The sequence below is a fragment of the Ceratotherium simum genome, chromosome 8, assembly GCF_057802395.1.
Source record: "Ceratotherium simum simum isolate JZ-2026a chromosome 8, ASM5780239v1, whole genome shotgun sequence".
NCBI classification, from domain to species: domain Eukaryota; kingdom Metazoa; phylum Chordata; class Mammalia; order Perissodactyla; family Rhinocerotidae; genus Ceratotherium; species Ceratotherium simum.
Window position 1 is genome coordinate 20,508,966 of NC_141907.1, and position 17,017 is coordinate 20,525,982.

Consider the following 17,017-nt stretch of genomic DNA (forward strand, 5'->3'; position numbering starts at 1 on the left):
CATACATTGGAATACTATACAACAATATAAAAGAACAAACTATTAATACTCACAGTAGCATGGATGAATCTCACAGACAGAATATTGAGCAAAAGATACCATACACACAAAAGTACATACTATTTGATTCCATTAAGTAAAGTTCAAGAACAGGAAAAGCTGATCCGTGGTGATAGAAGTCAGTGGTTACCTCTGGGAAGGGGGATGGTTATTGAGGGGGAAGGGGTGTGAGAGACTCTCCTGGAGTGATGGAAGTGTTTTTTATATCTTGATCTGAATTGTGGTTACGTGGGTTTATATATATGTAAAAAATCATCAAGCTGTACTCTTAAAATGTGTGCACCTTACTGTATATATTACACCTCAATGTTTTTAAGGCCAACAAAAGTTTTGTTTTTCTTTTAAACGAGGTATAGGAAACATTTTTTACTCAGTATTTATTCAGGGAAGGTATTACCTTAAGTGCCCTACAAAATAACCTTCATAATAACACGATTAAGTAGACATTGCTATCTCTATACCACAAATATAGATATGAGACTCAGAGAGATTAAGTTACTTTCCAAGGTCACACAGCTAATCAACATCACAGCTGTGATTTGAATACAAGTTTATCCGACCCCAAAGCCCATGATTCTTTCTCTGTATTACTATAAAATGGGCAGGTACCTGCATAGCCAGCTTCCCAGGGTCATGGAAAGAATCATCACTGTGACCCAGGAATATTCTCCCCGAGTGTGGATTTTTCTACAGAAATTGCCTAAGTAGAACAGAGAAGACTTGATGTACAAAGATAATCATCACAGAATTTATAATAATGAAAAACTAGAAACAACCTAATTATTCAACAGCATATAGTTAAGCAAGTTATAATACATATAGTCAATAAAATATTATGCAGCCATTAAAAATTATGCCCAAGAAAGCTTGATATAATGTTCAATGGGGTAAAATGGAATAGAAATTGTATTTACTTTAAGAATACAATCATAAACATCAAAAAATTTTAAACTTATGCCTATGGAAAGAAAAAGCCTGAAAGTGTTTGCATGTAAAGAATATTAACAACGTCTGCCTCTGAAGAATGTGATTTCATGAGGTGCTTATAGGAGTTGGGGTGGGTAGGAAGTTAGGAGAGGACAGGGACTTGCTTTTTTTTTGCTTTGTAAACTCTGTATTTGATTTTTTTTTTTTACAATGAATAAGCATAACTTTATGATAAAATTTTAATTCATTAAAAACAACTGGAAGGAAATTTGTAAAATATTAATAATGCTTGTCTTTGGATAATGGGATTTGGGAGATTTTTTAACGTCTTCTTTCACTTTTCTATACTTTCTAAGATCCCTATGATGAGCATGTTTCTTTACATCTGAAAAAAAAATAAATATTTCAATGAAATGGTGCATTTGAAAGCACTCTGTAATCTGTGAAGCAATTCAATTATAAAAGTGATTTTATTACTGCTGTAAAACGTATTAAATGCTGGCAATGACATTTGTAAGGGCAGAGGGCAGATCCTCTGCCTAACCACTTAAGTTTTGCTGCAGCTGCCACCTTCTGGAAGGTGGAAGAGAGGCCCGGACACCACCTGTCCATCCAGAACAATTGTAATGCTTAAGAGCTTTTCGGCAAAACCGCAGGTGTTAGATTAGAAAAGTATTTCTTGGGGCTGTTTTTGTCAGCCCAGGCTGCACATTAGAATCCCCTGGGGAAATTTTTTAAATGCCCCACCCCCAAAGATTAGCATTTAATTGCTTGGGGTGAGGCCCAGGCAAGCTTGGGTATTTTAAGAAGTTTCCCAGTTAATGCTAATAAGCAGAATGGAGAGTGATGCCCTCCGGTGATGCTGTGGACAAACTCTCTACGCCAAGAGTAGGGAAGAGTCCTAAAATTCCTCTGGGGACATTTAACTCTCTAACCAACAAAACTGGGAAAACACTGCTTTCTTCAAACCAACCTGAGTTTGTTTTTTTTTTTAAAGCAAGAATTTTAACAGCCACTTCTATATTTACAGTTTACAAAAGGCACTTGTGGAGATAATCTCTTTTGATGATCTCATTGAATTATGACAGTATATGTAAACTGTTAACAGGTGTAGTTGCCTAGACTATTCTAGGAGGTAAGGGGGCAGAAACTATTATTTACATTTTGCCCACGAGGGAGAGGGAAGAGTTCAGAAGTTTCCCAGGATCGAATAATGGTGGACATGAACCCAAATACTCTTTCTTCCAACTACAGCGTGCTGGTTTTGAGAATTGCCTTACATCTTTGAGTTGCCAATGATATTACACTAAAACAAAAGATTGGAAAAAGATTTGCTTGCCTCTTTTTCCATTGCATCTCCAGAACCTATAAAGCAAAGTGAACGTATTTTGTGAACGTATTGTGCATGGAATTGTGCTACACAATAGCACTGCTGACAACAGGGCCTGCACACATGATAAAGTGTATACTGAATGAAAGAATGAATGACTATATTCTCCAAGATAACATTACCCCATTTGTCTTAGACCTTTTGGACTGCTATAACAAAATACCATAGACTGAGTGGCTTGTAAACAACAAGCATTTATTCCTCACAGTTTTGGAGACTGGGAAGTCCAAGATCAAGGTGCTGGCAGATTCAGTGTCTGGTGAAGGCTCATTTCCTGGTTAATAGATGGCCTTTGTCTCACTGTGTACTCACAAGACGGAAGGGGTGAGGGAACTCTCTGAGATCTCTTTTATAAGGGCACTAATCCCATTCGTGAGGGTTCTACCCTCATGACCTAATCACCTCCCAAAGGCCCTACCTCCTAATACCATCACACTGATGGTTAGGACTTAACATATGAATTTTGGGGGTAAAAAAACATTCAGTCTACAGCACCATTTTACAGAGGAGCTAACTGAGACTCCAAGGGGGAAGGTAACATGCCTGAGGTAACAGAACTTGTAAGAAACAGAACTGGAAGGAGGGGCCAGCCTCGTGGCCTAGTGGTTAAATTTGGCTTGCTCCGCTTTGGCGGCCGGGGTTCAGTTCTTGGGTGGGGACCTACACCACTCGTTGGTGGCCATGCTGTGGTGGCGATCCACATACAAAATAGAGGAAGATTGGCACAGATGTTAGCTCAGGGCAAATCTTCCTCAAGCAAAAAGAGGAAGATTGGCAACAGATGTTAGCTTGGGCCAATCTTCCTCAGCAGAAAAAAAAAAAAAGAACTGGAAGGAAAAAGAACTCAGGACAGCCAAACTTGTACTCTTACCCACAATACTAAACTACTAACTGGTTGTAGTTTTTAAAGACCAAGCCCTAAGGACAACAGCCTTAGAAAGAATTTATGAGGCAACTCTTCTCTAGATATTATATACAGATATTATAAAAGGAGGAATATTGAACAGGAGTTGGCAGCAGTGATTTGCTATTATAGTGTTTTATTGAAAACAATTCATTTTACTTAAGATTTACTTCCAAAATCCTTAGTCTGACTAATGACAACCTTCTGAAATGATTTAAAAAAATGATTTTGCTTCCTGAAAAAATTCACATAATATAGTATGTGACAGATCACCATAGTCATATATTTAGATCCACAATTACTAGATACAAATAAAAGAGAGCTAGAGAGAAGATATTATACATGCTTTTAATCAGGAAAGAAAAAGACCTCTCTAATCAGTGTCTTACAAAACCATTAACCAAAGTTCTAAACCGAAGCTCAAATAATTGAAAAATGAAAATGATCCATCTATTCATGACAGGGAGATTGCAGTCTTAGAAAAAAGTTGAATGCACATATGGATGAAAAGGATTGACACTGCCATTTGGTAACTGGCTAAATAAGTCATAAACAAATGGAAGAAATAACTAAGTTGAGAGCACAAGTCAGAATTTTCCCTATCGTCGTCAAGAGGCCACAACGTATCCATCCAGAATTTTATGTTTAAATCATTAGTTATGTAGAATAGAACTGACAGTGGTAAAGGTATTACAATTCATCCATCCATTGTCTATCTGTTCATCCATCCATCCAATTACTAATCCACTTATCTATCCATCCACTAGGTTTAACCACATGAAACTGTCATTATTTGATTATTTTTGATTTACAAGAAAGGCAACTTCATGTGGTTCAATATAAAATATTCAATTAATACTTATTAAACATGCTACCATGTTCAATGCACTATGCCAGGTTTGGGGAGTAAGGATTGAATAAGAAATACTCTCCATCTCTGCAAACCCACAGTGGGAGAAACACACACCAACTGCTGTTTATAAAGAGAATTATGAATGTACAAACTGCTATGGGGTTGTATTGACATATTTGTGTAGAAAGAGCATACAGCAAATTGTCAGTAGGGACGTGATTGGAGGGACTTTATAAAATTACTTTTTCTTTTGTCTATTTCTATTTTAAAACTTTTTAACCAATGAACATGCATTATTTTTATAATTTAAAGTTTTTAAAAATGTACCATGAAAGTTGCAGAATTGATGGCTACTAATACAGATATATAGGATAAAGGATTTAAAAGTTAAAGTAGATGATGCAACCTAGGTAAAATAATAAGTGAGAGATTGAATATACAAACAGACAAGGGCCAGAATATAGATAAAAATAGAACTCGGACCCACAACCTGCAGCAACCAGCCCAGGAAACCAACCCATTGTCTATAGTAACTAGTCTAGGAAGCCAATCTTCTATCTATAAGTCAGACCACTATCTCTATCAACCAGCCCAGGAAGCTAAACAATAACTTCTGTAGCAATTGGCTTAAAACACCAGGAATTAATTAGTAACTGAGCTTCCCTAATTTTTGTCCCCACTTCTTAGGACCAGCCAGAGACGGCCCATTATACACCCCTAATCAATCATGTAAGATGCCCTGCTTCTAGTTAGCCTGCCTCCAGTTTCCCCAGCTCAACAGCCTCCAATCAGGGCACACTGAAGCCTTCCCTTTTCTCCGCTATAAAGCTTTCCCACCCCCTCTGCCTGCCTTTCAGTCTCTGCCAAAACACAAGTGATGGTGTCTGACTATCTTGCTATAGCAAGCTCTAAATAGAGACACCTTGCCTATTCTCATTTGGTTGGTCTTCATTTATTTCCACAGAAGAGAAAGAGAAATGAACTCAGGAATGAGCTTAGCACACGGAATGCAAATGACAAAGACATATACGTTTATGAGAAATGAGCATTATAGCAACTCTCCATACCCCACTGACCACAGGGACTAGCTGGGTTCACCCTTTGAAGGCTGAGTCAGAATCAGGAAGACCTAGGAGCCAGATTTAACCACTAGAATATCAACTCCATGAGGCAAGGGAGCATGTCTGTCTGTCCAGCCCTTCTCTATGTGCCCAGTTGAACGACTGAAATAAACACATGGATGCATCTGGGGCATAAGCACCGCATGGTAACTGCAAGAAGACAACTCAGATAACTAGATCATATCAAAACCTATCTTGCTTCCCTGAAGTTCCTGAACCAAGCCACAGTCAGAGAAAACCTATGGTCCAACACATTAATGTGGCCCAAATAGACTAGCCACACAGGAGCCAAAGATTGAGGTCATCACTCTCTAGTAATTTGTCCTATGATGCACAGTGCTTAGTTGGATACAGCTGCATTTCTAAATTTCATCTTTCTCTCGTGCTTACTGGATAGTAAACATGAATTGCTATTAATAATAATTTTCCACTGCACGTCCAAAACAATCCACCCAGAGAAAATTGGAACTTCTTCTTTGCTGAGGTCCAGTTCCATCAATTTGATGCTCATTTTCTAGAAAGGCCATTGAGCAAAATTAATGTACCCAAACAAATAGAGTTTGTCCTTGTAACTGATTCAGAGTATGACAGGAAACAAAAGGGTTGCCTTAATGGCCTCCTCTGGGAAATTTATTTTCAGAACATTGAGTTATTTTCTTCTACTCTACCAGATTGGATTAAAATCTTTATATTAAAAAAAAAAGGAAGGAAGAAAAATGAAACTTAGTTGTCTGGTTTCATAGAAATCACTTTGAGATCTAGCTTCATTTCAATTCACTTATTATTGTCCAAGTCAAATAATGTTATAATCTCGGGGTTATTTTACTTCTTTCTATTTTGCATTTTTCCCCCATTTTCTTCATACCGCCCCAGCATGTTTTACTCCCAGCCTCTTAACCTGAAAAGGAAAATCTAGAGCCACTGTATGCCAGAAATGAGGGACCCTGAACCTCTTTGAAATTCTGCTATACCTTGCCATGAGATAACATTTTGGATTATTATCCAAAAACTCTGGTAATCTTTTTTCTCCTGTATTGGACAGGTCAGTGAGAGTACCTGCCTCACTCTCAGTAACCAGAAAAGGAAAAAAATGCCTCCCCCACAGCTTCTAGGATGTTCTATTCCATGTGATCTGCCTGCCTTCTGACCACCTCCAACACAACTGACTGGACCTAAAAGCAGCCATTTGAGGGCTCACTTGTGAAATGGCCAGGTATGAAAAGCTCTATCCAAACAGGAAAAATAGTAACAAAAGAAGCCAACCAGAATGCCTCGGTGAGAAATTAGATTTAGAAAATACGAAGAGAGAATCAACCGTTTGGCAGGAAGAGACGCTGAAAACTTGCAAAGAAAAGGCACGAATGAGCCCATATCACTCATAAGCGGCAGCCATGAGGTCAGGAAGGCATGAACAGATGGGGAGTCGTCGGTGGGTAGTAGCAGGAAAAGACCAGAAGAGATGGGCAGAGCTGAGTCAGCACGATGGCTGGGAATTGGTGACCCCTTGCTGCTGAGGGGTGAAGAGAGAATCTAGGTCCTGGTCAGGTTTCCCTCAGGCTTGGCTGGATGGCAATTCCTGTCACATAAGCTTCCTGTCATCTTGTGTGTCCTTAAAAAAACATAAAACCCTATTGCAGGAACTTGAGTCTGCCTCTCTTTTTTAATACAAAAGAGCTGAACACACACACTCTAAAAACTAAACCTCACCACATCCGGTGGATCTTAACCTTTCTGTACAAAGAGGAGTAACAAAGTGGAGAAGAGCCTGAAGTTACGGGCAGGAGCCGTGAGTTCTAATCCAGCTCTGCCCCTAATTACTTATTTTTAATCATAAGTAACCAGCTTATCATCTCTAAGCCTTTTACTTCAACCATAGAATAGCACTGGACCAGATGCATTCACTTGGCAACTACTGAGTAAGCCTAATATGTGATAAGTTCTGTGCTGGCTGATAGGATGTAACAGTGAACTAAGCACAGTTTTTGCTCTTCAGGCTTAAGATCTAGTTGGTAAACAGGTAAGAAGATTATGACAAAATTATATGATGTTAGTGCTATGTTAGCAATAGAGAGTTCATTCGGAGCCAATGAGGAGGGGCACCTAATCCAGTTGGAGAAAGAGGCCCTCAGAGAAGGCTTCCTGGGAACATTGAGACCTGGATGACGGGTGAGCGTGTTTGGCTAGACAGGGGAGGTCCATGTGATAGTTAGTTTTATGTATCAACTTTGTTAGGCTAGGGTGCCCAGTTATTTAATCAAACACTAATCTAGGTCTTGCTGTGAAGGTATTTTGGAGGTGTGGTTAACATCAATAATCAGTTAACTTTAAATAGAAGAGATTACTCTCGATCATGTGGGGGGGTCTCATCCAATCAGTTGAAAGGCCATAAGGGCAAAAACTGAGGTTTCCTAGAGAAGAAATTCAAGACTACAACATCAACTATTACCTGAGTTTCCAGCCTGCTGGCTTACCCTACAAATTTTGAACTTGCCAGCCCCCAACTCACATGAGCCAGTTCCTCAAAATGAATCTTTTATATCCTATTGGTTCTGTTTGTTTGGAGAACCCTGACTGACACAGTCCACCGGCAGGCGTATGCACAAGCCCTTAGTTGGAGAGGAAGCCAGAAGGACAAGTTACAGTTAGTGAGGAGGGCAGTGTCCATAGCTTACAGAGCTTCGTAAACTCAAGTAAGGTTTTTGGATTATATTCTAAGCATCATAGGAAGTCACTGAAGCTTTAAGCAGAAGAGGAACAGAATTGCAAATACAAGTTGGGAAGATCACTCTGGCTGCTCTACAGAAAAGAGATTTGGGGTGGAAGGCCTGGCTGACACCTTTGGTTGCTTATCCAATATCTTTTCCTCCCTTACCTCTTGCAGGCAGAATTACAATTTAGTCTGGTGTACATCTCTTCTAAGGTGACTCAAGAAAATGAGATCATATTCCCAATTTTGAGGACAAATTCTGATTGGTCCAAGTCAATACAATGGCCCCATTCTCCTTGTCAGTGATTGGTTCCAGAGAGGCACGTGAACCAGTTCTGGCCAATGAGCTTTGAAAGGAGGTCAGCATCTTCACTTGTAGGAATGCACTAGGAGACAGTCCCTTTCTGTTTCTGGATGTCACCATGTCTGAGTAGGAAGCTGCCAACAACAGCTGCAGTCATCGTTCACCATTGAGGGTGACAGCCTAAGAGTAAAGTCAACAAACTAAGCATGGACGAGCTAAAAGATGGAATGAACCTGGGTCTCTGGTGACAGTGATGAGCCCCTGAGTCAACCAGCTTCCAAACTTGCCCTCTTGCCAGCCTTCCTCCTATGCAAGATGATAAATTTCTTTTAAACCAATTTGAGTTGGGATTTCTGTTTTTGCCACCCATGACATCCTAACTATTTTTTGAGCTAGATTGGAAGTGAGAGTCTAGTTAGGAGACTGTTGGAGTGGTCAAGACACAGATGATGATGGTTTGGACTAGGGAGGTGGTAAAGGGAAAGAGAAGTTGATGATTCAAGAAATATATCAGCACTGCCATCACCCAGTAGCCTCCTCTCACGCAAGCCTAGCAGCGGGGTGGTACCCAGTGTCCCCAGCTCCTCATTTTCCTACTGACAAGCTCATAGCCCTCTCTTTGTTTTTTTACTAGTAACTATGGACAAGAAGACAGGCAACCACACAAATAAGAACCCTGGGGAAATTACAAAGTTTATAAAACTTGTTAAACTACAGTTCCTGCACTTTAGTTCATGGATTTATCTGGTGTCTGCAATTAAATTGGCACTTGGGTATTCTAGCTTTTTATCTGCTAAAATGAAAAACAATCAAAATTTGAATTGTATACTTCTACACAGTTATAAAATATTTTAAATGTTTCTTAAAAATAATATAAACTGGGGGCCTGCCCGGTGGCGTAGTGGTTAAGTTCATGTGCTCTGCTTCAGTAACCCAGAGTTTGTGAGTTTGGATCCCGGGTGTGGACCTACACGCTGCTCATCAAGCCATGCTGCGGCAGGGTCCCACATATAAAGTAGAGGAAGATTGGCACAGATGTTAGCTCAGGGCCAATCTTCCTCACCAAAAAATAATAATAATAATAATAATAATAATAATAATAATATAAACTGCACAAACTGGAAGTACTGGTGCATTTTCATAAAGCACACATATTTTTAACCACTGCCACAGCCTTGCATCCCATGAACCCATCCCCATCCCTACCCCTATCCCAAACCAGCATTTTGGAAAGAAAATCTGGCAGCTCTTTTCTTAACTCCCTTCTGAGATGGTCCCTGAAGAATTAGGCTTCAGTCTTTTATGTTCATTCTGGAGCATGGGGCTGACCAACCCTCTCCCTCTTTTCTTGTTGAGATGCATCCTTCCCTTCAGAAGCTTCTCTTCTCATCTGGCAGTTGTGATCATCGCTGAAGAGGTCATCATGGCCCTTGGCTGACGTCTAGGAACTTGGGTTTGGGAAGGGTTCCCACCATTCCTGATAACAGTGACTCACTGTGCAAACTGTTTGTGCAAACGATGTGGTTTATGCTGAACACTTGCTTTGCTTTTAGGGATCTGGAACTTTGGTAGATGCTAGGCAGAGGATGCCTACATGACCAGCCTCAATAAAAACCCTGGGCATTGAGTCTCTAATGAGCTTCCATGGTAGGCAACATTTCACACATGTTTTCACAACTTGTAGTTTGGGGAGGTAAGAGTGTCCTGTGTGACTCCACTGGGAGAGGGCTCTTGGAAGTGGGTACCCAGTTTCCTCCAGACTTTGTCTCATGTCTATGTGCCTTTTCCCTTTGCTGATGCTACTTTGTATCCTTTCACTATAATAAGTCATAGATGTGAATATGACTATATCCTGAGCCCTGTGAGTCCTCCGAGTGAATCATCAAAACTGGGGGTGCCCTTGAGGACCCCCAACACAGGTTGTCTTGGTGATATTTGGGGAGTAAATATTAATACGACCAAAGAGAAGTTGGGGGTTAATGGCTTTCACTACAAAATTTATTACAGAACTCCTTTAAATATAATTTTACTCATTCATTTGTTTATTAATTTATAAAAATTTTATCAAGCACATACTATGTTATAGTCACTCTCCTAGGAACTGGAGGGAGTGAGAGAGAAATACACGGAAGAGAACTTCAGATCCCTCCTTGCAAGGGGCTCACAGTTTCATGGTACCTTCAAATAGGGAAATAATTAAACTTCAGTGGGAGAGGGCTCCATCAGAGGTCAGAGCAAGCATCTGGGGAGAATACAAAACAGAGACATGATGATCTCTGCTGAGGAAACTGGGGACAGTGTTCCAAAGGAATTGACAATAACTAGGACTTAGAGGCATGGTAGATGTTGATCATCTGTCGATTGTCATGCTGTGGTGGCTGCATGTTGCTGTGATGGTGAAAGCTATGCCATTGGGATTTCACATACCAGCAGGGTCATCCATGGTGGACAGGTTTCAGTGGAGCTTCCAGATTAAGACAGACCAGGAAGAAAGACCTGGCCACCCACTCCCAAAAAAATTGGCCAGGAAAACCCTATGAATAGCAGCAGAGCAATATATAGCGAGGGAAGGTGAGAGGATGGGGCAAAAGCCTGGGCAGGGTTCCGCTCTGCTGGACACAGGGTCGCTAGGAGTCACAATCGACTCTATGGCACTAACAAAAAGATGTTGGTCAAGTGGAGAAGCGGGTGAACATATCCTGACAGCAAGAATAAAGACAAAGAGGCACGAAATAACTGGTTCTAGAAATAGGGTGAAGTTCAGAATGGCTGCGGCTGGGACAAGGTGAAACTTAGGGCTTATGTTCGAGGATAGAGCTCAGTCTGGGTGGAATTACATGCCACAGTACACTTCTAGGTTTGTTTTGTTTTTGTTTTTTGGTGAGCAATGGGATAGCACTAGAAGTTGGTGACAATGATCAGAATTGTGATTTAGAAAGAACCTTCCACTGGTTTCCTAAGTGAAGAGAGGCTGCAAAAAAGAATGGCTAAGAGGATGGAGCAGGACCACCTGTGTTCCAATATTAGCCCTGCCACTTGTATCTGGGTGATCTGGGACAAATCACTTAACCTTTATATGTCTTAGTTTCTCTTTGTGTAAAGAGGGGATAATAAGAACGCCTGCCTCAGTGAGTTGTTGTGAGTTGTGTTGTTAATAAACCCAAAGCACATGGAAAGGCATATGGCTCTCAGTAAACTGTAGCCTTCATTATTACCACATTAAAGCAACATTTGTTTCACAGGCATTTTATTTGTACCTAAGGTCTGGGGAACAGATTCTGCTTAAAGCAAGATCCAGTATTAGTATAAAATAAATTTTGAAAATGACAGAAAACTGGGAATTAAGTTCTTCCTAAACATATCTGTATTCAAATCACAACATATACATGTAAATATTGAAGTAGAGCAGAATACGAAGACTGGAAGGCTCATGCTGAGGATCCCTGTGTTTCCTCAAGGCAATAACAGATTCCCCATGAAGCAAAAGTCCACTGCAGCTAGCTAAACAAAGGCAGTACAGATTATCAACTGAGGGGCTATTATCAGATTTACTCAAAGGCTAGTGTTCTCTCTGTTTTCCATGCTTACTGACTGCATATCAGTTGAATCATAACCTTTAAAATCAACCGCAGCTAATTAAGACTTTCACCTAAGTAGTTCTTGTTTCTTTTTTTCCATTGCTATAAAAACCTTGTAATGAACTAAAATAATTTTTAATGTAACTTTTTGGTAAAAAAAAAAAATCAACCAGCACAAAACTGTATACAGAAGTAGAAGCTCCAGAATTTCCAGATAGAAGGGATTTAGAGGTAACCATGTATTTGGAACATTCTTCTCCCAGAGAGCCTAATAGCTATCACTATCACCCTCAACTCTGTCAATTCTCTCTTTGAGCGTTTTGCTATTGTATTATTTCTTGTTATTATTATTATTGTATTGTTTCTTGTGGCTGTTAGCATTCCTTGGCTTCCTTGGCTTGTGGCCACATCACTCCAATCTGTGCCTCATCTTCACATCTGCCTCCATGTGTGTCTTCTCTTCTATCTGTCTCAAATTCCCCTCTGCCTTTCTTTTATAAGGACACTTGTCATTGAATTTAGGGCCAACCAAGAGAATCTGGGATGACTTCATCCCAACATCCTTAACTTAATTACATCTGCAAAGACCTTTTTTCCAAATAAGATAATATTCTCAGGTTCCAGGGATTTGACATGAACACATCTTTTGGGGGAACTACCATTCAACCCACTACAGCCACCTTATATAAAATAGCACCCACCCATTTGCACCACCATCATTACGTGCTCCTCACCCTGCATTATTCTTTTTCACAGCATTTGTCATCATTTTACATTCTGATATTCTATTGGTTACTTGTTATTGTTTGTCTCCCCCATGAGAATGGAAGCTTCATGAGAACAGAGATGTATTCACTCCTCTCTCCCCAGCACTAGAATAGCACCTGGCACTATTTATTTGTTTAATGCACAAATGAGGGAACTTGGAAACTTTCTTGAGTCCGAATTTGCTTAGCAAGCATGGTTTTCTAGTTAGATTGCATGTTCGTTCGGGGTGCCTTGGAGGGAGGAAGGTTGCTGATGGAGCCCAACCAGTACCAACAAGCCACCCCATAGTCCTGCCACTTGTATAGAGAGAAAAGCAGATCTCATGCCCTAATCTCTAATCTCCTTTTCCCTCTCCAGAGGCAACCACTGTTATCACTTTTCTGTATATATTTCCAAAACATTTAGTGCATGTATATGCATCTAAGATTAAGATTAATCTTCAACAGTGTTATACGGTTACGTGTTGAGTTCATTTAGTAGAGGAATCAAACATTTGTTTAAAATGTCCCTTTAGGCAAAAGTTCTTATCCTTTTGGGAGGGCTATGGACCCAAAGAATTTCCAATTATATCCAAACTCTACTCTGATCCCCACAGCCCAGCCTCATAAATCCCCTAAATCTCTGTTCTCATCTTATGTCATTCTCCAACTTGTGGGTTCTAGCAAGAGAGCCGAGGGGTGGTCAGGACCTTCAGCAAAAGGGCTGAAAATCTTGGCATGAGATTTGTATTAAAAGGCAACACAACGAGACCCTGGACCACCTTTTGAACCCAGAGTCTTGCTTCCCCCTCTCACCTCCACCACTCCTCTTCTCTGCTCCCCAGAGATCTCCAGTGCCTAATGCACAGCAAGCACTCTTCAGGGACTGTGCTCAGGCTGTCCCCTCTGCCAGGATTGCTTTTTCCTCTACTCTTTTCATAAACAGCACTTTCTTATCCCTCAAGTCTCCACCTAAATGTCCTGCCCTGTGAGGCCTTCCTTGACCATCTATTTGCCCAACAAAAGGCAGCAGCTGGATGGCTGAAAGAAATGATCAGAAATTTCAGGTGGGATTTTACTCCAGCCAAGTCTTTCCCCCTATTCCTATATTCTCTTCCTATCTCCCTTTCCTGATCTTAGCCCCTCTTACATGCTCTCCTACTAGCCTGTACTTCCTCCACATAGCACTTAGCATACTGTGTTGTAACTGCCTGTTTATTTGTCTGTGAGTTCCATCTCATCGTAATCTCCATTTGGGCAAGAACCTTGAGATCTTTGCTGAGTTCTGTGAGTTGTTACAGCAAATTACAGAACCTGAGTGGGTCATGGGGTCCTTCCAAATTTGTAGCCAGTTGGTTCTAAATGCAGATGGTCTGGGGACCCCCAAACTGTGACTGGAATCTGAAATGGGGGCGGTCTTATGGAGGACTGACCCCTTAACTTGTGGGATCTGTGCTAACTCTGGGTGGTTAGTGCCAGAATTGAATTGTAGTATACCAGATGTCATAGGAATACCTATCCTGAATCTTTCAATGACTCCTTGCTCCGGGGGGTAAAAAACCTGAGGCTTCCAACAAAGATTGAATGTGAAATACAGGTGTTGGCGAAGACTCCTTTAACAAAGGCCCCATAAAGTAGCGGCAGTGCTTCCTGTCTTTTCTTATTAATAACGTTATTTTAAAGGTAATGGTGACATTGGACATGGTGCATTGACACCTGTGTTAGGATGTTCTGAATACATAGGTATTTTAGAGTGAGGTTGTGGGAGCGATGACAAGTTTCATTTAAAGATCTTGCCTCTTTTAAGCCCTGACTACTATCAAAGAATGCACTCCTGGGAATGAAGCAAAAAAAGTATCTGTGAGAAATACTGAAAGTATCAGAGCCTTAGAATTCAAAACTGAGATGTTGACCCAGGGATATATTTTAACATATTTATGTGAATTGAAAAAAGTCTGCTTTGGCTGATTGATTGATAAGAAACCTAGCTTTGCCAATTAACTTTTAATTTAGATGTTTTATATACATTGAATGAGCCAAATCTTCAGTTCCAAGGTTTTGACAGAAATATACTTAAAGCTCATGATAAGATAAAAGTATTTTAACAAATTATATTGCATTGGCAAAAGGTCTATAGAAATGTTAATATTTCTATTTTCTCAACTCTGAGTTAAAAAATAATGTGCCTTGAAATGAAAGAGTTACAGTACAATTATTAACAATTTTATAAGTCTTTTAATAGCATTTTTGGTATGTTTCCCAGAAATTGAGACAGTGAATAACTCAAACAAAGGAGGACCTAAATGAGATGCCTGATGATAGATCATAAAAAATAATTTTTGGTGATAGGTACTATGTGATTTTTAGCATATATCTTAGAAGGAGATCAAAGATTTGAGTGACATTGCTGTTACAAAATATTTCCCATATTCATCTATTTATTTGAACAGATTATCTCAGTGTTTATGTCTATAAAAACTAAAACTACAAATAGAACTGATGCTGAATCCTGTCTTATCTAGCAATAAGTAATATTCCTCTACTAACATGTGAACCACTGACAAAAATATAGCACCATTCATCTCACTAAAAGATACATTTCCATTAAAATATATCATAGGACGTTATATCAGATTAACTTCTTTATGGATAAAAGTTATAAAGTTTAGCTAAAATATAGAAACAACTATTTGAAGACACTGGAAAGTAACCAAAAGCAGGCAGGCAGTAATTGAAGGGATGGCCACTCTTCAAAGAACTGAAATATAACAAATGTAAGTTATGCTCATACATCTTTTCATCTGAGGGTGCTACTCTGTCTGCACTGTGAAAGGCAGCTGGAACTCAGTCAGAAAGCCAGTCTTAATGGCTTAAGGAGTTAGAGGTTGGAGTCTGGAACTCCCAGAGCAGCTGGAAATTGAGGAGGGAAATCCTGAATGGGAGGGAGTAATAGAGGGAGAGAGCTCCAAAATATACACATATACTCTATCCAAACTCTTGGCTGACTCCTGAACTCTGCATGCGTGGGGGAAATTACAAGGAGCCCAGCAAAAACCAACAGCTGGATTGCTGAAAGAAATGATCAGAAATTTCAGGTGGAATTTGATTCTAGTTGAGTTAACTATCTACTAGAACACATCAACACTCATCAGAGGAAGACAACAGAATCTAGAGGCTTTATAATATATTATCCACAATATCTAGTATACAATAAAAAATTAACAGATATGTAAAGGAACAGAAAAGTTTGACTCATAGTCCAGAGAAAAAGTAGACAATAGAAACTGACTCCAAGATGACTCAGATAGAAGAAATAGCAAAGACTTTTAAACAGTTATTATACACATATTCAAGGACTTTTAAAAAAGTCATAATAAATTAACAGATGGAAAGTCTCAGCAGAGGTATAGAAACTCTAAAAAGAGAACCAAATGGAAATTCTAGAACTGAAAAGTACAAAATTTGAAATAAAAAATTCAGAGTGGGCTTAACAGCTAGTTCCAAATGGCTGAAGGGTTGGCAAATTTAAAAACAGATTAACAGCAATTATCCAATCTGAAAAACAGAGACAGAAACTATTGAAAAAAATAAACAGATCCCTACTGACCTTTAGGGCAATATCAAAAAGTTTAATGTACATGTAATAGGAATCCCAGAAAGAAATGAAAGAGAAAATGGGACAGAAAAAATATTTAAAAAATAATGGCTGAGATTTCCCCAAATTTGGTGGACTAAATTTACAGATTCAAGAAGCCTGGCAAAACTCAAGGTGGATATATATAAAGAAATTCATACAAAGAAGATCATGGTCAAATTACTGAAAACCAAAGCAAAAGAGAAAGTCTTAAAGGCATCTAGAGTAAATGACATAGTACAAATTGGGTAGTTGGGTGGGGGGTATGATTCAGAAACAATGAAGGTTAGAGGACAACAGAATTACATTTTTAGAGCTGAACTCGGAGAGAAGGGAGGTAACATCAATCCAGAATTCTATATCAAAAGGAAATATCCTTTGACAATGATGGTGAAATAAAGACAATTTCAGATAAATGAAAACTTAGAATTTATCACCTGCAGATCTGTATTACAAGAAATGCTTTAAAAAAAATTCTTCAGAGGGAAGGGAAATGATACTAGATGGAAACTCAGATCTACAGGAAGAAATGAAAAGCACTGGAAATGGTAAATGTGTGGGTAAATATAAAAGACTATACATTGTTTTCTTAATTTATTTAAAAGACGTAATTGTTTAAGGCAAAATTTATTCACTGCATTTAAACATATTTGGGTCTAATATATATGATGACAGTAACATAAAGGATGAGGGATAAATAGAACTACACTTTTGTAAGATTCTTACATTTTACATCCGGTAGTACAATATGAAGTCTAAGTACATTAAGGTAATTTAAGGATACATACAGTAA